Below are 25634 nucleotides of genomic sequence, written 5' to 3'. Positions count from 1 at the left end.
CAGGCTCATGGTCATCAAAAGCCATCTCAAAATCGAAATCAGGATCAATAGGATCAACTGGATCGACGGGATCCTCCATGGGCTGGTCCATCGGGATAAACTCAATATCATGATCCGGGTCGAATCCCGGATGAAAAATGGGATCAGAATCCTCTATGTCATCATGGTCAAATGCGAAGCTAGGAATAGGTGCGGCAGAGGATGCCTGGTCAGGATCCGAGTCGTGTGCAAAGTGCTGTGCGCTCACCTTGTGAGATGGTGCGGATGCCACAGACTCAAAGGAGTCTGGGACCGGTGAATGTGCGGGTGAGTCCTCAGCAGGGGCATCAGCGATCATCAGAAGATCGCCAGCAGGAAGTAGGGCTGCGTCCGGGATCTCATCCTCGATAGGCTCATCCTCAAACAAATCGATATCGTCGTCAGCCTCGGCGTCAAGTAGTAAGTCATATGCGGGATAAACAGCTAAAGGTATAGGAGCCGGAATCACAACTAGAGGTAGGTACTCAGCAGGGGGGCCATCTGCAGGCTCATCAGCACCCTCGGGTAGTGCGAAGGGCTGGAAATCGTCGTCGTCCGTGCTGGTGGAATCAGATGTATGCACCTCATGCTCCGAAGATGGGAGGTCATCAGATACGATAGGTAGGGGTCCGGTGGTGTCCGAGTCACCTATGCCTGGTGAGTCCATATGTCTGTAACACATACACAAATATGCACAAATAATCAGTCATACAATCAAATAATCACATAAGTTACCAAGTAAGATATCACATAATTCTCCTAGTCCCACTAGCCTCCCAGCCTCCCAGACTGCTCTTCCTAGTCCCACTAGCCAATTCTCCCAGCCTCCCAGACTGCCCTTCCTAGTCCCACTAGCCTCCCAGTCTCTCAGACTGACATTCCTAGTCCCACTAGCCAATTCTCCCAGCCTCCCAGACTGCCCTTCCTAGTCCCACTAGCCTCCCAGTCTCTCAGACTGACATTCCTAGTCCCACTAGCCAATTCTCCCAGCCTCCCAGACTGACTCCCTAGTCCCACTAGAAAACTACCTCGATCCATTGGATCGAGCCTCGGCCTCCCAGACCGAGCCTCAGCCTCCCAGAGTGAGCCTAAAAAGAAAAATAATAAATAAATTGTGCTCAACATTTGTTTATAAAAACGTTTTGGATCTGGACTTAAGTGGTATGCAGTAAAAATGTTTTCGTGAGAGCCCTAGTGATCATAGTCTAGACTCGAGAAGGAATCCTAGTTCGCTATGATCAGAGCTCTGATACTAAGCTGTCACACCCTGGCTTTGCGGAAGCGTGGTTAATTTGGTGTGACTACCATAGCTTAATCATAACAAAGCTATATGAATTAAAAACATGCAAGAGTCATCCATTAAGTTTTAAAACCAAATATACCATAACATTGTTTTAACGGGAAATACCCTAACAACCATAACCTTGTTCAACAAACATTACAAACTTAAACATACAAAAACACAGTTTAAGGACTGTGACTTGTCCAGGAAAGAGCCACATTCCCTAAACCCCGGATGACCTTGGAAACTAGTGCAGCGGGAAAACGTGCCATACCATGCCAGATCTTTTAATTCCCTGAAATACATGTAAGTTGAAAAATCAACAATAATGTTGAGCGAGTTCATGTGTACGTGAGTAAGTAGACCTTTGTATTTATCAAAAATCCTGGTATGTAGCAAATAAGGAAAAAAAGATCACCAATGGTTTTCAAGGCCATTGATATGTGTGAAATGCAAGTAGGAAGGCTCAAACCTAGCAGATTTATGCGTCGGGTACAAAGTCATCCCAAGGTCCGTTATGCTGGGCCTGGGACTGGGCTCGCTACACCCAAATAGATCTATCGCTCCTGCCCCTCGGTCCTACCCTGAGGATTAATGACCTCAAGTTTCCGCCTACCCATTCACATGATCTAGAAAGTAACCCTCCTTACGCTAACCATACCATGTATAAAGTAATCATAAACATTGTAACATGTATTTCACCCCCGCAGTTTAGAAAACTGAAAACAGTTAGAGAAAAGGGGGACATGAACTCACAGTCAGTGCGTCTCTACCAAGTACTCCGAATGTCAGCTGTGCGACGACCTACATGTACTAATTCTATTAGACGGATGGCCGTGCCTTAGCTTTATAGTTTGGGTTTTTGGGAAATAGTTAGACAACTATTTCGTGTTTATATTTTGCATGTACTTGGTAGTTAATCTCCTTCCCAAGGATGGGGGATTTAATACATGTGCGTTCTATTTATAATATTAAGTCTCACTTAATATATCTTCATTCCAAATATAAATATTTATCTCAAAAGTGTTATATTTCCATTTCACATAATTTTTCCCAAAAATAATACATTGATAAAATATACGTTCATAATCATTTCCGTATAATGCGTAAGTTACGTTTTAGTAATCGTGTGGTAATAATAATTACCGTTGTAACTTATATGTTTATCGTGAAAGCGTTTGTATTATTTTGGATTCGTCAACGTTTGCAAATATTATTTTTACTCTAAAAATAATATTTGTGTATTTTCACAAAATAATCATAAACAGTGTTGTGAAATATTATATTTACCAAATATATATTTATCACGTTTAGTTTTGTGAAAATTCCACCTCCGAATATTTGTAAATAAAGTCGTGGCGAAATATATTTTGTAAACATGTCGAAAATAATTCTAACACTTGTAGATAATTCTAAGTGTTAGGTTTTAGAAAAATTTCGCCAGAGTTTCCTCTGTAACTGGAGGTGGCCACGCTTTCAAGCGTATCATTTTCTTTTACAAAAATCATTTCAACAACCTCTTGATTCAATCAAACAATTTCCGACACATCAAACTAGTCGACAAGCATGTAAATCGCATAATCACATGAACTTGTGGTTTTTCCGAAAACTATAGTGTAGATCCTGTTATATGTTGTGGATCTATGTGTAAAATAACTTATTATCGTAAAAGCCTCGTTTTCAGAATAAATCTATCTTTACATCTTCTTGTCAACTTTTACAAAGATCGTTATTTTGTCGAAACTTTTCATTTCACAAGTGTTTATACACTTGTGGTTTGTAAAAATCGTGCTTGTTAGTGTGTTATCCGACTTTTAGAAAACATGATTTTCTCGACACTTGGTCCTTTGAAAATACCACTTGCAAATACGTAGATCCGCTAGTTTTAAACACTATTTTACAAGTAAAAATACTTTTACACGAGTTCATATTTCTCGTGTGGTAGAGTTTCACCTTTTAACCCTTGTACCGATAGAAACAAGTTTATGTCAAGATCTATGATCTTAACAAAGTCGGGTTAAACGATGATCCGAGCTACCACAACGTAGATCGGGCCTCAATATTCACAACTTTCAAATACTACAACCTTTACACAAGTATTAAGCTTTTATCCAACAATATTCATGTTTTAGTAGCCTTTAAAGTTTCAAAAGATAAGTTTTCGCATTTTAACCGTTACAAATCTTATTAACCACCTTAGAATGATCCGAGTATGAGTTTTAAGTGTTATACCTCTAGCTCGGGGCTAGGGAAGAATCTAGGCGAAAAGGTGGTGGATAAAAGCAAGATAACGAGGTCCTTTGCCTTCCGCTTGCTCCAAGACTCCTAGTGCGTGACCTTGAACACTTGTATGATGTTGGATCTTGAGGATGGAAGTCGAATGATGGATGGATGGTAGTGTGGGTGCTCGGCCGAGAGGAAGCAAGAGGGAGGGAGAGAGAGCTTGAGTGGTGTGGTGTTAAGTGAATGAACTCTTGTGTAATCACAAGGTATTTATAGACAATTAGGGTGAGTTTAGTCCAATGGTTTTCATGTCTCCTAGATTTTATGCACAAACAATATAATAATCCAAGTGTTGTACCATGATGTTCCCCCTAGTTACATGGTGGCCGATCGGCCTAAAGGGGGGGGGTTTCTAGTTCAATTTCAAGTAGATAGTTAGTGTTTAGTTAAGTTAAACCAAGTTAGATTTAGGGTTAACTCAGTTAGTCACATGTTGTGCTTTAACGCGGGTGTTAGGGTATTCAGGGACCCTAACTGGCTCAGAAAAAGGCCAATAATATTATTGTCAATATTTTTATGTTCCGGGTATAGTCCGGTTGTTCGGTTGGATAGTAATCCGTTAAAGTGCTTAAGTAAGCTTTTAAGTGTCGTAAATAATATTTTTAGTGACACAACTCATTCTGCAAAGTGTTAGGAATAGTTTCCTCATGTTTTGGCACTTTATTAGTTAGCCAGAAGCTAGTATGTTATTAAAAGTGCTGTGGCTTGTGCTTAGAGTACGTTTTAGGCACATCCAGTTATTATATTTTACTCCTAGAGACGCAGTTCTATAACCCTTGTATCCCTACACTCACTACGGGTGTAGTAAAATATTTCTGGCTCATCCAGGCCCTTAGAGGCAGTGTCTGCCTGATGCTGGCTTTATCAGCATGTTCAATAGGTTATCCGTTCTAATGCTACTATGCTTTAGTGCATCATGTTTGTCACTAAGGTTCAACTTTTAAATAATGTAGTGACGGAAATCAAAGTATGATGCAGGAATATACAAGTACTAGAAATCAAGTAGCAGTTCGTTGGCAATTTCAGTTAAGCACAGTAATTAAGCAGCAATTAATTATTAATTAAATTGTACGGATACCTGGTTTAGTGAGGGTTGTCACAGATCAATGATCTGAATGGGGCGCTCTGTGAAGTTCAACTTGTCATTGATCTGGATCTCCTACCAGGGTATCTTAAGTGACTCGTCCGATAGACACTTTCTTAAATTTGACACGTGAAACGTGTCATGAATTCCTTGTAATTTTGTTGGCATTTTTAACCTATATGCTACAGGACCCACTCTTTCGATTATCTCAAATGGTCCAATATAGCGCGGACTTAGTTTTCCTTTCTTCCTGAAACGAATGATACCTTTCTAAGGCAAGACCTTAAGTAATACCTTGTCGCCAACTTGAAATTCTAAGGGTCTTCTTCGTCTGTCGGCATAACTTTTCTGTCTATCTCTAGCAGTCTTCATTCTTTATCGGATTTGTATGATTTTATTGGTAGTTTCTTCAATAATTTCGGGTCCAGCTAATGGATTTCTACCAATCTCAGTCCAACAAACTGGGGTACGACACTTCCTTCCATATAGTGCTTCAAACAGAGCCGCCTTGATGCTTGCGTGATAACTGTTATTGTATGCAAACTCTATTAGAGGTAAATGCTCATCCCAGTTTCCTCCAAAGTCTATCACACATGCCCTAAGCATGTCTTCCAGTGTTTGTATGGTTCTTTCACTTTGGCCATCTGTCTGTGGGTGATAAGCCGTACTTAAATTTACTTTTGTTCCCAATTCCTTTTGGAAGCTTTGCCAAAATCTGGACGTAAAATGGCTATCTCTATCTGATATAATGGAGATAGGTACTCCATGACGGGTGACAATTTCTTTGACATAAATTCTTGCTAATTTATCCATTTTATAATCTTCTCGTATTGGCAAGAAATGAGCAGACTTAGTTAAACGATCTACTATAACCCAAATAGTATCGTGACCATTCTTAGTTCGTGGAGGTTTAGTAATGAAATCCATGGTTATCATCTCCCATTTCTATTCAGGGATCTCGGGTTGGATTAAACATCCTGCAGGCTTCTGATGTTCTGTTTTGACCTGTGAACACGTCATGCATTTTTCCACATATTCATTGATTGATTGCTTCATCCCTGGCCACCAATATTCATCTCGAATATTCTTGTACATCTTCGTACTGCCAGGATGCATTGTATACTTTGATCTATGTGCTTCTTCCATCACCATATCCCTGAGTCCTCCCACAATAGGTATCCAAATCCTATTGTGGAGTCTTAGTATTCCTTCTTCTCCTTTAACAAGTAGTTCTTGTTTTCCCACCATCCTTTCTTTGTTAATCTGCTCAGCTTTCAGGGTATGTGTCTGTGCATCCTTAATTCTTTCTAGTAAACCTATTTTCACTTCAATTCTAGATACACGTATTCTTAAAGGTTTAACTTTGTCCTTTCGACTAAGGGCATCTGCTACTACATTAGCTTTTCCTGGATGGTAACGAATTTCACAATCATAGTTATTCAACAACTCCATCCATCTCCTTTGTCTCATGTTCAACATCTTTTGCTCAAATATATACTTTAGGCTTTGGTGATCAGTGTAGATCACACACTTAGTTCCATATAAGTAATGCCTCCATATCTTGAGGGCAAATACTACTGCTCCGAGTTCTAGATCATGGGTGGTGTAATTTCTTTCATGTATCTTTAACTGTAGAGATGCATAGGTGATAACTTTGCCTCTTTGCATCAACACACACCCTAGTCCATAATGAGAAGCATCACAATATACTACAAAATCTTCGGTACCCTTGGGTAATGCAAGTACTAGGGCACTGGATAACTTTGTTTTCAAAAGATTAAAAGCTTCTTCTTGTTGGTTGCCCTAGACAAATAGGGTATTTTTCTGAGTCAGTGTCGTTAGAGGCATCGCTATCTTAGAGAAATCTTGAATGAACCTTCTATAATACCCTGCTAGCCCTAGGAAACGTCGAATTTCTGTGGGATTTCTTGGTGCCTCCCAATTCTTAACTACTTCAATCTTTGTAGGGTCCACTTGTATGCCTTTTTCATTAACAACATGCCCTAAAAATTGGACTTCCCTAGTCCAGAGTTCACACTTACTGAACTTGGCATAAACTTTTTCTTCTTTTAGTAACTTAAGAATGGCATGGAGATGACCCTCGTGTGTTTCTCTACTCTTAGAGTAGATTAGGATATCATCTATGAAGACGATTACAAATTGATCCAAGTATGGTTTGCAGACTTGGTTCATAAGGTCCATGAAGGCAGCTGGTGCATTAGTGAGGCCGAAAGGCATCACTAGGAACTCGTAGTGACCATACCTTGTCCTAAAGGCAGTCTTGGGTATATCTTCTTCTCTAACCTTTAATTGATGATACCCAGATCTTAGGTCTATCTTCGAGAAGTAGCTTGCGCCTTGCAATTGATCAAAAAGATCATCGATTCTTGGGAGTGGGTATCGATTCTTTATAGTGATCTTATTCAGGTCTCTATAATCAATACACATCCTCATTGAGCCATCTTTCTTCTTGACAAAGAGAATCGGCGCTCCCCATGGTGACGTGCTAGGACGTATGAATCCTTTGTCCAATAACTCATGGAGTTGGTTTCTCAACTCTTTCATTTCAGTCGGGGCAAGGCGGTACGGGGCTTTGACAATAGGGGTTGCTCCTGGGATCAATTCGATTCTAAACTCAATTTGTCTGTCAGGTGGTAATCCGGGAAGATCTTCAGGGAATACTTCAGGGAATTCAGCCACTACTGCTACCTCTTCTAGTTTCTTTTCTTCCTTTGCCTCTAGTGCATATACTAGGTAAGCTAAATGAACCTTTTGAATACACTTGGACACTTTTATCATGGAAATAAAACTTATGGGTTTACTAGGTCTTTCCCCATCAATTGTTACAGTTCCCCCTTTTGGGTCCTTAATTTGAATTTGCTTCTTATCACACAATATTTGAGCTTGGTGACTAGATAACCAATCCATTCCTATTACTACGTTGAACTCTCCAAGTTTCAGTGGTAGTAAGTCTATGGATATTGGGGTCTTACTAATCTGGATGGTACAATCCTTTACCACACTCACAATTTCTTCTTCCCTCCCATCTGCTAGTTCTACTATAAATGGCTTATCTAGCTTACAAGGAGTCTGATTAATCAAAACTCTAAAGTGCTCAGATATAAAACTTCTATCAGCACCAGTATCAAATAGTATTTTAGCATAAAAGTTAAGGAGAAATGTACCTGTTATGACATCAGGATTCCTACGAGCCTCTTCAGTATTCAGAACAAAAGCTCTCCCTCTTGCTTTATTAGGTTCCTCATTCCTCTTAGGACAGCTATCACTATAGTGGCCCGTCTCTCCACATTTAAAACACTTACGTGGCTCTCTACAATCACGATAGTTGTGTCCAGGTTTCTTACAGTTTCTACAGACTAACTGGTTACATGGATCGTAATGTCCTTTTCCACAAGTTGGGCACCTAGGTGGGGGTCCTCGTTGCCTCTTGAAATCTCTGTAATTGGGTTTCTTTTGTTCTTTGTAGTTTTCCCATTTCCTTATCGGGATAGTTTCTGGGGTTTTCTTTTGTTGGATCTCAGTGGCGATAGTTGCCCCAGCCTCTACCGCATCATGATAGGTAGTTGGTTTGGTAGACTTGATAAACGTGCGATATTCTGTGGGGAGTCCCCACAGGAATCTTCGAATACGATTTTCTTCAGGGTTCACCAAGTAAGACACTATTCGAGACATTTCATTGAATTTGGTGACATATTCCCGGTATGTCTTATTCCCGAGTTCAAGATGCAAAAATTCCTTTTCTATTCTGTCAGTTTCGCTTGGTGGACAGAAGTAATTTGTAAACAGTTCTGAAAACTCCTTCCAACTCAGGCGATGTGCCAGATCATCACCTCTAGTTTGCTTTTGTATCCTCCACCAAAATAAGACTTCGGATTTAAACAAATGAACATCAAACCTAACTTTATTTCTTTCATGGCAATCACTGACGTCTAGAATGGCTTCTACCTCACTTAGCCATTCATGTGCCTCAATAGCACCTTTCTTCCCGTCGAATGAAGGAGGATTACATGAAATGAAAGTCTTGTAATTACATTCTTTAGATATTTCTGTTTCTATAGCTTTAGATACTTTCGTATCATCTACCTTCTTTTCCGGGCGAGGTTCTTCTCGTGGAGTTGGTGTAGGTGTAGGTGCAGTGCTTCCCTCAGATTGCCCTGATCGTTCTGTATTCTGACGTTCACGTCCCTGTGCGTTGGCAAGGATTTGCGCAACTCGGACGGCAATCCGATCGATCATGTCATCTCCTAAGTTTACAGGTTCGCTATGACGAGAAGGATTAACTGATGGGTTAGGTTGACGATTGTTGTTAACCGAAGGTTCTGCCGACATTTTCTGCTCATGTGCTTTATGTGCGAGAGAAGGTTGTGTATGATTTGTATGAAGTAGGTTGGCATCTATTTATAGTAACAATGAACTACGCTATTGGCCGCCTTCATTTTTTTTTTACTCTATGATACTTGATTGAGAAGAAATATTACTTACTCAAATAATACACAAGTATCATTATATATATGCACTTCATGTATACAACATATACGTATTACATTTTATCTTTTAGATTTTATTATGATTATTATTATTATTATTATTATTACTATTATTATTATTATTATTACTATTATTTTCTCCTAACGAGTAAAGAAGACAAGATTTACGAGTAATTATTGTTAAGGGCAGTGTGTACAAAGTGGTAATGAAATGAGGATTTATAGGTTGTAATTATTACTATGGGTATTTTCTAATGACTCTATATCCTTAGTAAGTTCATACCCGGATTCATCTATTATTCGTATTTCAAAGTCAGCCAGAGCATCCTAAAAATTACTTAAGCTGGCGTGTTCTCTTAGGTTGAAGCCTAGGTATCCATACCAAATACCTAATTCGCTAAAACCTTTGGCTCTGATACCAACTGTGACACCACACCCAGATAAGGATGCACCATACACAATTGATACCAACTTACCAGTAAACACTTACGTTATTGATACAAACGGTAATGTACAAAAGTTGGAAACTTAAAGGTACAAAGTTTGGTCAAACTACTATTAGCTGATCACGCAAAATTTCCACCAGATAAGAAAGTTTGAGATACTTTATTTCACTAGTCACGCCTATCCGAGATAAACAACCCGCCCAAGACTAACCATCATTTCCTGTGACACATGCTTAAAAGACGTCAGATATTACACTGGTGAGTTTATGAATATACACAATTTACAATTCACATTATTTAATCATGACTTGTACCCGCCCATGTTATCATAACCCAACGTTACCACGTAACTTACATAACCATACAGTTAATGCCCACTACACCACAGGTGTAGTACCGACAAATCCCGCCGTAGCGGCACGTATAAGGGACCACAAATATCATGTGTATGTCATGCTCAGGTTATATACATGCGTACAACAGTCATGCCATATTATTACAGTTCAGGACAAGCATGTTCACATTTGAAAAGCATCCATAAAACTCACCTCTTGTTAGTAGCTAACCGTTGATACAATTGCTAGTATGATCAGGTACTATCTCAAGGTCCTGACACAATTTACATAATCCTAAGTTAGGTAATGGTACACCTAACTAGTCATTATCATGGTTGGATGTTGGTTAACCCTACCTTGTTTAAGCATGGTTGATCAGTCCATGCCTAACTAAGGCTAGGCTACCCAATACCCGCCCCTGACAATAACCCTAGTACCTAAAAATAATACTAACACTACTACCACTAATATATTATTACTAATAATAAAACTAATATTAACTACTAAAAATAAATAATAAATAACTAAACATAAACTTATACGAGAGTATCCCTCAAGACTATCCACCGCACGTTGATGTAGAGTTTCCCTACTCCTGCTCCTACTCGTGCTCCAAAAACGACTACTAACAACACCCAACGGGGTATCGTATACGCAGGATTCTCAATACTAGAGCGTTCCCGTTAAAATTTTGGTGTATCTAAAATCCTATAATTTAACTCCTATATATATGTGAAGCAAGCAGGCACCTCAATTCCTTTCTGGGGCGATGTGGGACATTGACGTGCTTGCTTGCTAGCTAGCTTGACGTGCTAGCTAGCTAGCTTAGTTATATTAATTCAGCTGCTTCACTCGTTTTTCTTGTATAACTTTTAAAATATGACGTTTTATAAAACGACGAATATGTCATTAGAACGAGCATATTTTTATCTACGTTTTAACCTAAGTTTCATTAAAAACGGAGTAAGGTAAATAAAATAATATATTTAATTATTAATATTAAACGGTCTCTTATAAGAGCCAGGGCTTGTACAGATGTCTCATATTTCAACTAAATATTTCAACTAACCATTTTACTCGTTACTTAGTCGTTCAACAATATATAAATTATAAATTTTAAATATAATTTTATTGGTTCACAAAACAGGATGTTACATTAACCACCCGACATTCTGTTTACGCACAGTTCAACAATCTGCTCAATGACTTATGCTACTGTTTCCAATTCACAGGCTAACTCAACGTGTGACAACTCGTACTTCAGAACACGTCTTTGTGCTTGATGTAACGTATGTGTACGTAATGTGATTATATGAAAGTGATTTGATTAAATGAATGTTATGTTTGATATGTGCATTGTGTATGTATATATATAAACAGCCCAAAACGCACAACATGAACCAATCACACAAGCCCACTCGGGCTACACTCTTGTATTCCGATTTAAGGGCAGCCCACTAGGAGGGTTCGGCCCACTCCATCAATCGCACAACACCTAGGGTGTTGGTATAAATTCCACACGTTACCTAATCACACAAGTTTACAAACCCTGCTATCTCTTTCTCTCCTCTCAAACTCAACGGCAACACACTCTCTTTCAATCGAAGATCTTAGCATTCGAATCATCCTTGTTATACTCTCTAATCGGTTAGTGTTTCATGTTATGTATTTTTATTCCGGTTGATGATATATGATGATGTATTATTATGTGACAACTCGAGTTTCCAAGATTCCATTTTCACATTTATTGCACGTTTATTGTTTGTTTAATTGTTTGCTTGCACAATTAAGTTTGTTGTGAAACTGTAACGTTTTGATTCAATTAAGTATATTGTATTTGAGCATGGTTATGTGTTACTGATGCAAGATTTGTCAAATGTATGAACTTGGTGGTGAAACTGTGAATTATTTTGAGATGGTGTACTTGTGTAAAATATGATACTTAGGGATGTATAGAGTAATTAGTGAAATCCTAATGATTCTTAACCCTAATCATTCACTAATCACCACACAAAAACCAAAGCACGTACTTTCACTTCTCTGATCTTCTCTGGCAATCATTTGCTTCATCTTTAGCATCTAGAATCAATCCAAGGTAATTGTTTAGTGATTGTTTATTGTTAATTGTTGATTGTGTGATTCATGAAAAACCCTAGTTCTACATGTAATGTTTCTGTGTTTAGGGATTCTGATTACTGAGGAATGAATATGATTGGTTGTATGCTCGATAGATTGTCCATGTAATGACTGTTTGTTGTTAATAATCGATTGGTTGATTATGGTTTCTGCTAATGCATAGGAATTTTAGGGTTTTTGGATCGTAGAAACCAAGAACGTAACTGTTGAATGTATGAATGTAACTGTTACAATCACAATTGAACTTGAATATTCGTGTGTATGACTATTGTTTGTCTGAGTTTCATGATTAAAAGTCCGACCTTTATATATAAAGACTAGTCCGACTTTTTATTAACAACATGCATTGTCCGAGCTTTATGTGAAAGACTTAAGGTCCGACTTTTACTTGTTGTTATGTGGTCCGACCTTTATTAGTAATCACATTGTCCGACCTTTAATGATATAATGCATGTCCGAGTTTTAAAGATTGTATGATATATCCGAACTTTATTAAGGAAACAAAAGTCAGAACTTTATGTATTTGGAGTCCGAATTTTTATGATCAAAAACAAGGTCCGAGTTTGTGAGGAGCCCTACCAAGTCTGACTTTTATATGATATGTATATGTGTCCGATCTTTTTAGTTGAAGCATGTAGGTCCGACTTTTAATATGATAAGGGGAGTCCGAGCTTTAAGGGGGGAGACCCCTTGTCCGATCTTGTGAAGTGAAACACCCCCCCATGTCCGAGTTTCAGGGCATCAAGCCCCCCACACATGGTCCGAGTTTTAAGTAGGGTCCCCTAGTCCGAATTTTGTGCAGGGAGCCACTTAGTCCGAGTTTATGCCCCTTCTCCCCTGATCCGACCTTTTGAGAGGAAACAAGTGGGGTCAGAGTTTTGTTAGTGGCCTAGTCCGAGTTTTTGTGAGGGGGTAGCCTTGTCCGAAGTTTGAATGATGTTTATATGTCCAAATTTCATGTGTATGATGTGTTGTCTGAGCATTAAATGTATGCACACATGATTCACTGTTGTTAATGTTTGAAAAGACTGAGTTTATATTGATGCCAAGTTCCGAACTCCGTGTGAAGAACAACATACTACTGCATGCGATTATGTGATACTGTCTGATATAATGCTACATGTTACTGAATGATACTGCATGTTACTGTGCGATACGTTACCGTATGTTACTGTTTGAACACCAAAGAGTTGTAAACACTAATTGAAAGTAAAATACTCACATCGGATTTATGTGCAATGTACCTTAGATCGTGTGCAACGGACTTAAACACTAATTAACTCTAGAAGCAATAACATACCGAGCAAACCAAGGTGAGTTCACACAGCCAAGGCATGGGGATGCCCAGGGTGGGAATGGGATTGGTTTATTTACTTGTACTTCTCTAGATAATGGAACGTAGTGATATGATCCTCGGGTGAGGAAAGTGATTGGTTAAGATACTGCTAGACTAGTGATACTAATAGAACTGATCTTCGCATACACGCCAGGGTTGGCCGCGATAATATGACTGATCTTCGCACACATGCCTAGAAAGGCTGCGAACTATTCACTAACTTCGCACAGATGCCGGTTGGCCGCGATACAAATATACCTAGTCTAGAATACATGGAAATTTCCCTAATCTTCGCATACATGCCTAGAGGGCCGCGATACGAACTAATACGATACATGACTTAATGAACGAACACAAGGCTTACTATACTATTACAATTACTGAACTATAAACTGTGAACTCGCTCAACTAGTTGTTGACTCTCTGCTACATGCCTTGCAGGAACTTAGGTACATATGGAGCTTGCACAGGGAGGAGCAGGTCGTTGTGGAGCATGGATCGTGGATGCCATGTTGAAACATTTAAACATTTGAACTTACGTTATACATTGGGTTTTCATACTTATGCTTCCGCTACACTTTGAAACTATAATTATGTTTTGAACACCTATCGTATTGAATGTTTAGTTTGCATTTATTTTACTTGATATTAATTACATGTGCAATATGATTGGTGGCTTGATCCTGGTCATGTCACGCTCCCAAGCGGTGATACTCCGCGTGTGGATTTTGGGGGTGTGACAGATTGGTATCAGAGCCATTGGTTATAGAGAACTTGGTTTTAATATGGGGAAAACGTTTTTATTAAAACCAGACTATAACCAGAACAGTGCTCTCAACGATCCACAACGACGCTTCGCTCCACGTGCAAGACTCAACATCCTAGGTAATAAGGTTTATGTTTATTGCCTACATGCTAGAATTGCATAGAACTTTGCTCGTAGTATGCTTAAATTACCTTGCTCACTATTTGTTATTGCTTGAGAACACTTGTGTGCTTACACTCTTCTATCATCGCACTACTCGCGAACCATTCTCACTTGCACTACTTTTACTATGAAGAACAATGGCTGGACGCATTAACATGACTCAAGCCCAGTTGACGGCTCTTATCAATGAACAAGTTGCTGCGGCACTTGCAGCTGCAAACGCAGGAGGTATACCCTGCAGTCGTAACTCATCCTAGGATCTTTAGATCCTACGTTCCTAAACCAACTCTTATGTTTAACCTCATTCTGTTCTTACACATTAGGTCAACATGTTCAGCAACCTGTATGTACTTTCAAGAACTTCATGGACTGTCGTCCAAGCTCATCCAGTGGCACGGAGGGGGCGGTTGGACTCCCCCACTGGTTTGAAAAGCTCGAGTCTGTGTTCGAGATGTGTGAATGCCCTGAGGCTCGCAGGGTCAAGTACGCCACCGGTACTTTGGAAGGAATCGCGTTAACTTGGTGGAACGCGCAAGTGCAGATCTTAGGGTTGGCAGCTGCTAACGCCACCCCTTGGAATGATTTCAAGGAACTGATTAAACGTGAATACTGCACACGGGAAGACATTCACAAGTTGGAAGATGAGTTCTACCATCTGAAAATGACTGGGTCAGAAATCGAAGCTTATACTAAACGGTCGAACGAGCTGGCTGTGTTGTGTCCAACTATGGTGGACCCTCCAACTAAGCGTATTGAGTTGTACCTCAAGGGATTAGCGCCAGAGATTTAGAGCCATGTGACATCGGCTAATCTTGATAATATTCAGGCTATTCAGCGCCTTGCTCATCGTATTACGGATCAGGCAGTGGAACAGAACAAGCTGCAAAAACGTATCAGTGCTACCACTACTGCTGTTACTACTTCTGCTACTCATAGTGACAACAAGAGAAAATGGGATGGGGATTCCAGCAGGGGATCAGTTTCTGTTCAGTCTCAAGCACAGCAGCGTAAGACAAATGACTACCAGAATCCTTGGTCAGCAATCATCAGGCAGTCAGGGGCAGGGTGGATATCGCGGAATTCACCCATTGTGTAACAGGTGCAACAGACACCACAGTGGACGGTGTCGTAAAGAGCGTTGTCAGAGATGTCTCAAGATAGGGCATGAAGCTAAAGACTGCAGGAGTTCGCGACCTGCAAATCAGAATCAGCAACACCCACCACCAGCTCCACACAACCAGCATCAGCAGCAGCAACAGCGGGGCAACAGGGGATGTTTTCAGTGTGGGGCTGAAGGTCATTTCAAGCGTGATTGCCCCCAGTTGAACCAGAACCAGAATCGCAACAATAACAACAACCAAGGCAATGGTAACAACAACGGTGGGAACAACAACGTCAATGAAGCTAGGGGTCATGCTTTTGTGCTGGGTCGAGGTGACGCAAGGAATGATCCCAATGTGGTTATGGGTAAGTTTCTTCTCGACGATATTTATGTTACTGTATTGTTTGATTCGTGTGCGGATACAAGTTATGTGTCTTTGAATGTTAGCCAAATGTTAAAACGTGCACCAACTCCCTTAAACACCAAGCATGTCGTAGAGTTAGCTAATGGTAAAAGTCTAGAGGCCACACATATAGTTCAAGGTTGTAATCTTATCCTCGCTGGTCAGACTTTCTCCATCGATCTTATTCCTATAGTTCTGGGTAGTTTCGACATCATCATCGTCATGGATTGGTTATCCAAGCAGCAAGCAGAGATCTTATGTAAGGAGAAGATCATTCGTATTCCTCGTTCTGGTCAGGAACCTCTTGAAGTTCAAGGCGACAAGAGTGGTGCTGTGGTTGGCATCATCTCTTTCCTGAAGGCTCAGAAATGCTTACGAAAGGGTCATACTGCCATTTTGGCACTTGTTACTGATGCATCGACAAAGGAGAAAAGAATAGAGGATATTTGTCACACCCCAAAAACATAAACCCGTATATTATAAAGTTCAAAGAATAAATAAACAAGAGTTTACTAACTAGGAATTTAACCTAGTTAAATTCAAAGTCTTGAATTAATGCATGTTATGGTTAAAATAATTAAAACTAAAGAAAAATCATAGTTAAAGGGACTAAACTTGTCAAAACTCAAAGTTATGTTACTAATAGTAACAAAATAAACCAAACCTCCCAAATTGGGAGTCTGGTCGATCAAGAAACAAGCAGGGGGCGACATCCCCATTTCCAAACCCTAACTCAAGCAAAATCTCTTCAATTGAAGCCCCAAATCAGTTCCAAATCGAGCTCTAATCACATATTAGTAAACACCTCGTTGTAAGGATCAAAAGGTATGTGAAATTCAGTAATTTTGTTACATCACAAATTCTAGGTTAATTGTGAAACATGAGAAATTTAGCTTGATTGTTGATGCATGGCTGAAATTAGAAGGGGTATGAGGATTAGGATCAAACCCTAGATGATTTCTAGACATAACCTTGTATGATAATTTTAGGGTTACATAATCACCATTGTAGGTGATTAGAGAACTTTAAGAAGCTTGTTTAATGCTGAAATTATAACTCTTGTTTTGCATAATCTGAAAATTTGGAAATAGGTTCTAAAAAGATGATGTCAAGATGCATGCAAAAATTACTATTATAGTGAAATTAGATGTTGAATCGCAAGTCACGAACTTGTTTTTGAATGTAGAAAAATCTGACCCACTAGGTGTTTGTTAAAATGCCTAAGTGAGGATTAAATGTGAAATTTGGATAAAAACGCAGATTTGATAATGGTCCATAATTGATGTGGAAATGGTCATGAAAATGATTCTAAACATGTTAAAAACTGGATTTTCTAGGCAAAGAGTCCGGTTCCTCTAGCGGGCAAGCCGGAGGGGATTCACAAGGAAAAGGCGCGCTCTAAAGGTATGAAATTTTATCGTTTCATTACATTATACATATTATTAGCCTTATGCGTTGCTTAAAAGGAAAGAAAGCATGAGGACCAAGAATTTCCATTATGTCATGAATTTGGCTATTGCCTTAAACAAGTTATAAACATGAAATTGAGCATCCGTAAGGTGTTTAATTTCAGCACCTAAACGGGTCAAACAAGTTTTGGAAATAAACACGAAGCATGACTTTATTATATTGTGCGAATATTACATGAGGTGTAGGCCGTGTAGCGAACACCATAGACAAATTTAAAAGCCTTGTCCTTATTATAGGAGTTAAGGTTTGAATTGGATGCATGATAATAGAACAAACAATTAACTAGAAGTCTTGTAATTTAGCGTGTAAGATAGTTCCCGTAACAAGCTCGATCAAGAAATAGTTGAGTAATGTTATAAACAAAACACAACTATGAAGTATTATCCCAGCCGTTTAGCGAATTATGCGAAATTATGCTGTTTCGACTCATAATGAATCAGCAAGAAAACTGCGTTTTAAACAAGGGAGTTATGTGCAGGGTCTACCGTAAATTACGGTGGTACCGTAATTTACGGTGGCCTGCAATTCTTTTACGGTGGATTCCTACTGAGTTACGGTAGGCCCCAAATGTCCAGAAGCCACCGTAATTTACGGTGACACCGTAAATTACGGTGGAGCCCTGTTTGATAAAATTTGTTTTGATCATTTTCTCGAACCAGTGTTCGGACCTGATTCGAATACGTAAATTTCCAAGAGTGATAGTACTAATGCTTGTTTAAAATGTTAGTTCTCAGGTACCCAAGTAAAGGATGAAGATCAAGCAAGCGAGTCGAACCGAACACACACATTTTTAGAACGCTTCCGCATCCAAACTTTTGTTTTAAAAACTATGTAAACTAATGGTAGTTACCGTCTTGAATGTGGTTTGTAACAACAATACATGTATGTTGTGTTAGTTTTGGGTTTAAACGATGAAAGTTTTTGTTAAGTCGTCATTTTGGCGTTAAATGCATGGTTTTTAGGTTGTTAAATCTGGTAATATAAACTGGGTCTTACAAGTTGGTATCAGAGCTTAAGGTTGCCAATAAGTGTTCGGTTCAAGTTTGATCAACATCCGGTAAGAGTAATTGCTTAAGTAAAATTCAAGGAGTATAGAAATAATTCACGAACAAATATGCATGGAAAAGAGTGTGTAAACACACTCAAACACAAGAAAAGCATGAAACAAGAATAATAGAATCAAGAGTGTGTAAGCACACTCAAACACAAGAAAGGCATGAAACAAGAATGATTGAGTCAAGTTACGAACTTGATCAAGTCAAAACAAGTAAAACATGTATTACAAATGAAATGTTTAACAATGTATGTAAACATTTCAGTATCAAAGATGGCAAGCGGAGGTGATGGTGATGCGGTGCCAAGAGTCACCGAACAAATGAGAATAGTGATTGCCGAAGAGGTTGGAAAGGCGATCGAAAACAGTTTGTCAAACGTCATTGATAAAATCCAAAATACGGTTTTATCAGTGGTAGAAGAGAGAATCAAGAAGCTAGAAGATAATTCAAATCTAGCAAAGGAAAAATCTGGGGAACGAAAACCTTGTTCATACAAGGAATTCATAGCTTATAAACCACCTATATATAATGGGGAGGTTGATCCAATCGTGTGTCAGCGATGGATAGGCGATATCGAGGGAGTATTCGAGAGAACCCATTGTGATGAGAATGACTACGTAGCTTATGGTACGGGTCAGTTAAGAGGTCAAGCGAAGGACTGGTGGGATAATAAAAAGAAGGAGATTGGAAACGAAGCGGCCAAGGCCATGACGTGGGAGGAGTTTAAGACGCCGTTTCTTAAACACCATAGCCCCAAAGCGGTTATAAACAAGATCAAGGAAGAGTTCATGCAACTCAGACACAAGGGTGAATCCATAGACAAGATCACGGGGATGTTTATGGACAAAATGAAGTTCTGTGACGATCTGATAACGAACGAAGAGCAAAAAGTTTATTACTACCATAACATGCTGAGCGCAGAATATAGGGAGTTCATAACCCCTTCAAAGTATGAGACCCTTACCGAGATTGTCAATGCTGCTCGGGAAAGGGAGATTGAGTTGAAAAAGAGTATAGAGCGGGGTGAACGAAGGGCACAGGATATAAATCCAAGCCCTACCAAGAAAGCAAGAACGAATGAAACGACGAAGAAATCAGATGCAAAGGGCGGTACACCAAGTTGCAAAATCTGCGGCAAGAATCATAAGGGTGAATGTCGCTTCAAAGATAAGCCTTGTCCTATATGTCGAAAAACGGGACATATGGCTATATCATGCCCGGAAAAAGTGATCGTTTGTTACAACTGTTACCGAACGGGTCACAAAAGATCGGAGTGCCCAGAATTGGCAGGAAAGAAAGAAGGGCAAGACTCAAAAGGTGAAGCCACAAAAGCCAAAGCAAGATCTTTTCAATTGACCGTTGCTGAAGCAAAGGTCGAACCTGACGTGGTCTCAGGTACATTCACTATAAATTCAATTCCCGCACGTGTGTTATTTGATACTGGTGCGAATAAATCCTTTGTTTCATATGGGTTTATTCGACACCCTTCATTTGTTCTAACGAAATTACCTATGCCTTTAGAGGTAGAGATAGGTAATAATAAAAGCTTTATTGTCTGTGACGTATGTGAAAACTGCACGATGAATATTGATGACGAGGAATACACAATAGACTTGATCCCGATGTCGATGGGAGAATTTCAAGTGGTAGTGGGAATGGATTGGCTATCCTGTTACCACGCAAAGGTGGTTTGTTTCCGAAAGGAAATAAAGCTAACGTCTCCTAGCGGAAAACAAGTTACGATATATGGAGAAAAAGGAGGTAACCCAGTGATATGCACAATGCTAAAAGCTCATAAGCTCATGAAACATGGATGCAAGGCCTTTATGGTATATGCAAGCGAAACGGAAAAAGAACTCCTCAAAATTGGGGATGTACCAGTCGTGCGAGATTATGAAGACGTGTTCCCGGAAGAACTACCGGGGATACCGCCAGAACGGGAGGTAGAGTTCGGAATCGAATTGATTCCGGGCGCAAAACCCGTGGCTAAGGCGCCATACCGGCTTGCACCGTCGGAGTTACAAGAATTGATGTCTCAAATTCAGGAATTTCTTGACAAGGGGTTTATCCGACCGAGTGTGTCTCCGTGGGGCGCACCAGTCTTATTCGTGAAGAAGAAGGACGGCAGTATGCGCATGTGTATCGATTACCGAGAGTTAAACAAACTCACGGTGAAGAATCGATACCCGCTCCCAAGAATTGATGATTTATTTGACCAACTACAAGGAGCAAGTTGGTTTTCCAAAATTGATCTCCGATCCGGTTATCACCAATTGAAAGTCAAGGAGGAGGACGTACCCAAGACGGCTTTCCGTACGAGGTACGGGCATTATGAATTCCTCGTAATGCCTTTCGGATTGACCAATGCGCCCGCGGCTTTCATGGACCTCATGAACCGGGTTTGTAAACCCATGCTAGATAAGTCGGTAATTGTATTTATCGACGACATTTTGATATATTCAAAGAGCGAAGCCGAACACGTGTGTCATTTGCGAGAAATATTAAACACCCTCGGACGAGAGAAGTTGTATGCAAAATTCACGAAGTGTGCCTTCTGGCTACGGGAGGTACAGTTTCTTGGGCATCTTATTAGTGCTGATGGAGTACTAGTAGACCCGTCCAAGATAGAAGCTGTGTCGAAATGGAGCCCTCCAAGAAATCCCTCGGAAATCCGAAGCTTTTTAGGGCTTGCAGGATATTATCGGAGATTTATACAGGATTTCTCCAAAATTGCCTTACCATTGACCAAATTAACTCGTAAGGAGGAAAAGTTCGTGTGGGGCATTAAGCAAGAAGAAGCTTTCCAAACACTCAAGGAGAAATTGACCCACGCTCCGGTACTGACATTACCGGAAGGGACCGAAGACATGGTGGTTTACTCGGACGCTTCTCAATTGGGGCTCGGATGCGTGTTAATGCAACGAGGCAAGGTCATCGCCTACGCCTCGAGGCAATTGAAGATTCATGAAAATAAATATCCGGTTCACGACTTAGAATTGGCAGCGGTGGTGTTTGCCTTAAAGATATGGAGACATTACTTGTACGGAGTAAAGTTTACAATCTTTACCGACCATAAAAGCTTGAAATATTTCTTCGACCAGAAGGAATTAAACATGCGGCAAAGGCGGTGGTTAGAAACCGTCAAGGACTTTGATTGCGAAATACATTACCACCCCGGTAAGGCCAATGTAGTTGCCGATGCGCTGAGTCGCAAAACAGATTATACCCCGATACGGGTACGATCAATGCAACTGGTTGTGACTTCAAGTTTACTAGAACGAATTCGAGAAGCACAGAATGAAGCTGTAAAGGCGGAAAACTGGAAAAAGGAAAGAATTATCGGCCAAGTTAAGGACCTTGAGGTGGACAGTCACGGCCTAAAAACTCGTTTTAATAGAATCTGGGTTCCTAACACATGTGCGGTTAAGAAGCTTTTACTTAATGAAGCTCATAAATCCCGTTATTCTATTCACCCGGGAGCGACCAAAATGTATCATGACTTAAAGCAAAACTATTGGTGGCCCGGAATGAAGCGGGACACTGTGAAATACGTGGAAAAGTGTTTGACATGCCTACAAGTCAAGGCGGAACATCAAAAGCCGTATGGTAAACTCCAACCGTTAGAAATTCCGGTTTGGAAATGGGAGCAAATCACGATGGACCTATTGACCAAACTGCCTAAAACAAGTCGTGGTTTTGATGCTATTTGGGTAGTCGTGGATAGGTTAACCAAAAGCGCTCACTTTATTCCCATTCGTGAGACTTATACATCTGAGAAAATGTCGGAGGTTTACACCAATGAAATCATAGCAAGGCATGGGGTACCGATATCCATTGTCTCAGACAGAGAAACCTGGTTTACTTCGAAATTCTGGCGTGAATTCCAAGAACAGATGGGAACTAAATTGTTCCTTAGCACTGCTTATCATCCACAAACGGATGGGCAGAGCGAAAGAACAATACAAACATTGGGTGATATGCTGCGGGCTTGCATTATTGACTTTGGGGGTAGTTGGGATGTCCATTTACCCTTGGTCGAATTCGCATTTAACAATAGCTATCACGCGAGCATTAAAATGGCCCCGTATGAGCTATTATATGGCAGAAAGTGTCGGACTCCGGTATGTTGGGGAGAAGTGGGTCCGCGAGGGCTAGCGCCAACTGATATAATCCGAGCTACAAATGCGAAAATCGACATAGTTCGGACACACTTGAAAGCGGCTCAAGACCGGCAAAAGGCATACGCAGATAAAAGAAATAGGCCAATTGAGTTTCAGGTTGGCGATATGGTCATGCTAAAGGTTTCCCCATGGAAGGGTATTATTAGATTCAGAAAAAGGGGAAAGTTAAGCCCGAGATTCATTGGGCCATTTAGAATCATTGAACGGGTTGGTAAGGTAGCTTATCGACTTGAATTACCCGAAGAGTTGAGTGGGATTCATAACACATTCCACGTATCACATCTCCGAAAATGTTTGGCCGACGAGACCGCTCATGTCCACTACGATGATATCGAGGTAGATAACAGTCTCAACTATGCAGTAAAACCGATTGCGATTTTAGATCGTAAAGAGAAAAGCTTGAGGAACAAAGTGATAAATCAAGTCAAGGTCAAATGGGACCACAGAAAAGGGTCAGACACTACTTGGGAACCCGAAGAGGAGATGCGGCGTCTCTACCCTACATTATTTGGTACGTAATTCGGTTTCGGGGACGAAACCCTTTTTAAGGGGGGGTGGACTTGTAACACCCCAAAAACATAAACCCGTATATTATAAAGTTCAAAGAATAGATAAACAAGAGTTTACTAACTAGGAATTTAACCTAGTTAAATTCAAAGTCTTGAATTAATGCATGTTATGGTTAAAATAATTAAAACTAAAGAAAAATCATAGTTAAAGGGACTAAACTTGTCAAAACTCAAAGTTATGTTACTAATAGTAACAAAATAAACCAAACCTCCCAAATTGGGAGTCTGGTCGATCAAGAAACAAGCAGGGGGCGACATCCCCATTTCCAAACCCTAACTCAAGCAAAATCTCTTCAATTGAAGCCCCAAATCAGTTCCAAATCGAGCTCTAATCACATATTAGTAAACACCTCGTTGTAAGGATCAAAAGGTATGTGAAATTCAGTAATTTTGTTACATCACAAATTCTAGGTTAATTGTGAAACATGAGAAATTCAGCTTGATTGTTGATGCATGGCTGAAATTAGAAGGGGTATGAGGATTAGGATCAAACCCTAGATGATTTCTAGACATAACCTTGTATGATAATTTTAGGGTTACATAATCACCATTGTAGGTGATTAGAGAACTTTAAGAAGCTTGTTTAACGCTGAAATTATAACTCTTGTTTTGCATAATCTGAAAATTTGGAAATAGGTTCTGAAAAGATGATGTCAAGATGCATGCAAAAATTACTATTATAGTGAAATTAGATGTTGAATCGCAAGTCACGAACTTGTTTTTGAATGTAGAAAAATCTGACCCACTAGGTGTTTGTTAAAATGCCTAAGTGAGGATTAAATGTGAAATTTGGATAAAAACGCAGATTTGATAATGGTCCATAATTGATGTGGAAATGGTCATGAAAATGATTCTAAACATGTTAAAAACTGGATTTTCTAGGCAAAGAGTCCGGTTCCTCTAGCGGGCAAGCCGGAGGGGATTCACGAGGAAAAGGCGCGCTCTAAAGGTATGAAATTTTATCGTTTCATTACATTATACATATTATTAGCCTTATGCGTTGCTTAAAAGGAAAGAAAGCATGAGGACCAAGAATTTCCATTATGTCATGAATTTGGCTATTGCCTTAAACAAGTTATAAACATGAAATTGAGCATCCGTAAGGTGTTTAATTTCAGCACCTAAACGGGTCAAACAAGTTTTGGAAATAAACACGAAGCATGACTTTATTATATTGTGCGAATATTACATGAGGTGTAGGCCGTGTAGCGAACACCATAGACAAATTTAAAAGCCTTGTCCTTATTATAGGAGTTAAGGTTTGAATTGGATGCATGATAATAGAACAAACAATTAACTAGAAGTCTTGTAATTTAGCGTGTAAGATAGTTCCCGTAACAAGCTCGATCAAGAAAGAGTTTAGTAATGTTATAAACAAAACACAAGTATGAAGTATTATCCCAGCCGTTTAGCGAATTATGCGAAATTATGTTGTTTCGACTCATAATGAATCAGCAAGAAAACTGCGTTTTAAACAAGGGAGTTATGTGCAGGGTCTACCGTAAATTACGGTGGTACCGTAATTTACGGTGGCCTGCAATTCTTTTACGGTGGATTCCTACTGAGTTACGGTAGGCCCCAAATGTCCAGAAGCCACCGTAATTTACGGTGACACCGTAAATTACGGTGGAGCCCTGTTTGATAAAATTTGTTTTGATCATTTTCTCGAACCAGTGTTCGGACCTGATTCGAATACGTAAATTTCCAAGAGTGATAGTACTAATGCTTGTTTAAAATGTTAGTTCTCAGGTACCCAAGTAAAGGATGAAGATCAAGCAAGCGAGTCGAACCGAACACACACATTTTTAGAACGCTTCCGCATCCAAACTTTTGTTTTAAAAACTATGTAAACTAATGGTAGTTACCGTCTTGAATGTGGTTTGTAACAACAATACATGTATGTTGTGTTAGTTTTGGGTTTAAACGATGGAAGTTTTTGTTAAGTCGTCATTTTGGCGTTAAATGCATGGTTTTTAGGTTGTTAAATCTGGTAATATAAACTGGGTCTTACAATATTCTAGTTGTACGCGAATTTCCTCAAGTGTTTCCTGAAGATTTACCTGGTCTACCGCCTCATCGTCAGGTCGAGTTTCAAGTCGAGCTAGCTCCAGGAGCAGCCCCTATAGCTCGCGCACCGTATCGTTTAGCTCCAACTGAACTGGAAGAACTGTCTAAGCAACTACAAGAGCTCTTGGATAAGGGCTTCATTCGTCCAAGCTCTTCTCCTTGGGGAGCTCCAGTACTATTTGTGAAAAAGAAGGATGGCACTTTCAGAATGTGCATAGACTACCGCGAATTGAACAAGGTCACAGTGAAGAACCGCTATCCTCTTCCTCGTATTGACGACTTATTCGACCAGTTGCAAGGGTCGAGTTACTACTCCAAGATTGATCTAAGGTTTGGTTACCATCAGCTGAGAGTCCGGGTTGAGGACGTCTCCAAGACAGCATTCAGAACTCGCTACGGTCACTATGAGTTTCTAGTCATGCCATTCGGGC

General features: G+C 39.9%; 2 long non-coding RNA genes across 2 annotated transcripts; both read left to right on the top strand.

Annotated features, from left to right (window-relative positions):
* The first annotated feature begins 16535 nt into the window (after window positions 1–16535).
* LOC118491339 lies at window positions 16536–18248 on the top strand. The gene is made up of 3 exons (XR_004891311.1): window positions 16536–16686; window positions 17199–17265; window positions 18059–18248. It is a non-coding gene; the product is annotated as an uncharacterized LOC118491339 (long non-coding RNA).
* A 5107-nt stretch (window positions 18249–23355) lies between these two features.
* LOC110940483 lies at window positions 23356–25099 on the top strand. Its single transcript, XR_002593218.2, has 3 exons — window positions 23356–23506; window positions 24019–24085; window positions 24879–25099. It is a non-coding gene; the product is annotated as an uncharacterized LOC110940483 (long non-coding RNA).
* Window positions 25100–25634: the final 535 nt, after the last annotated feature.

This window comes from Helianthus annuus, chromosome 4 (genome assembly GCF_002127325.2).
Source record: "Helianthus annuus cultivar XRQ/B chromosome 4, HanXRQr2.0-SUNRISE, whole genome shotgun sequence".
NCBI classification, from domain to species: Eukaryota; Viridiplantae; Streptophyta; class Magnoliopsida; order Asterales; family Asteraceae; genus Helianthus; species Helianthus annuus.
Note: the sequence above shows the minus strand (reverse complement) of the source record. Positions and strands in the feature narration are given on the sequence as shown.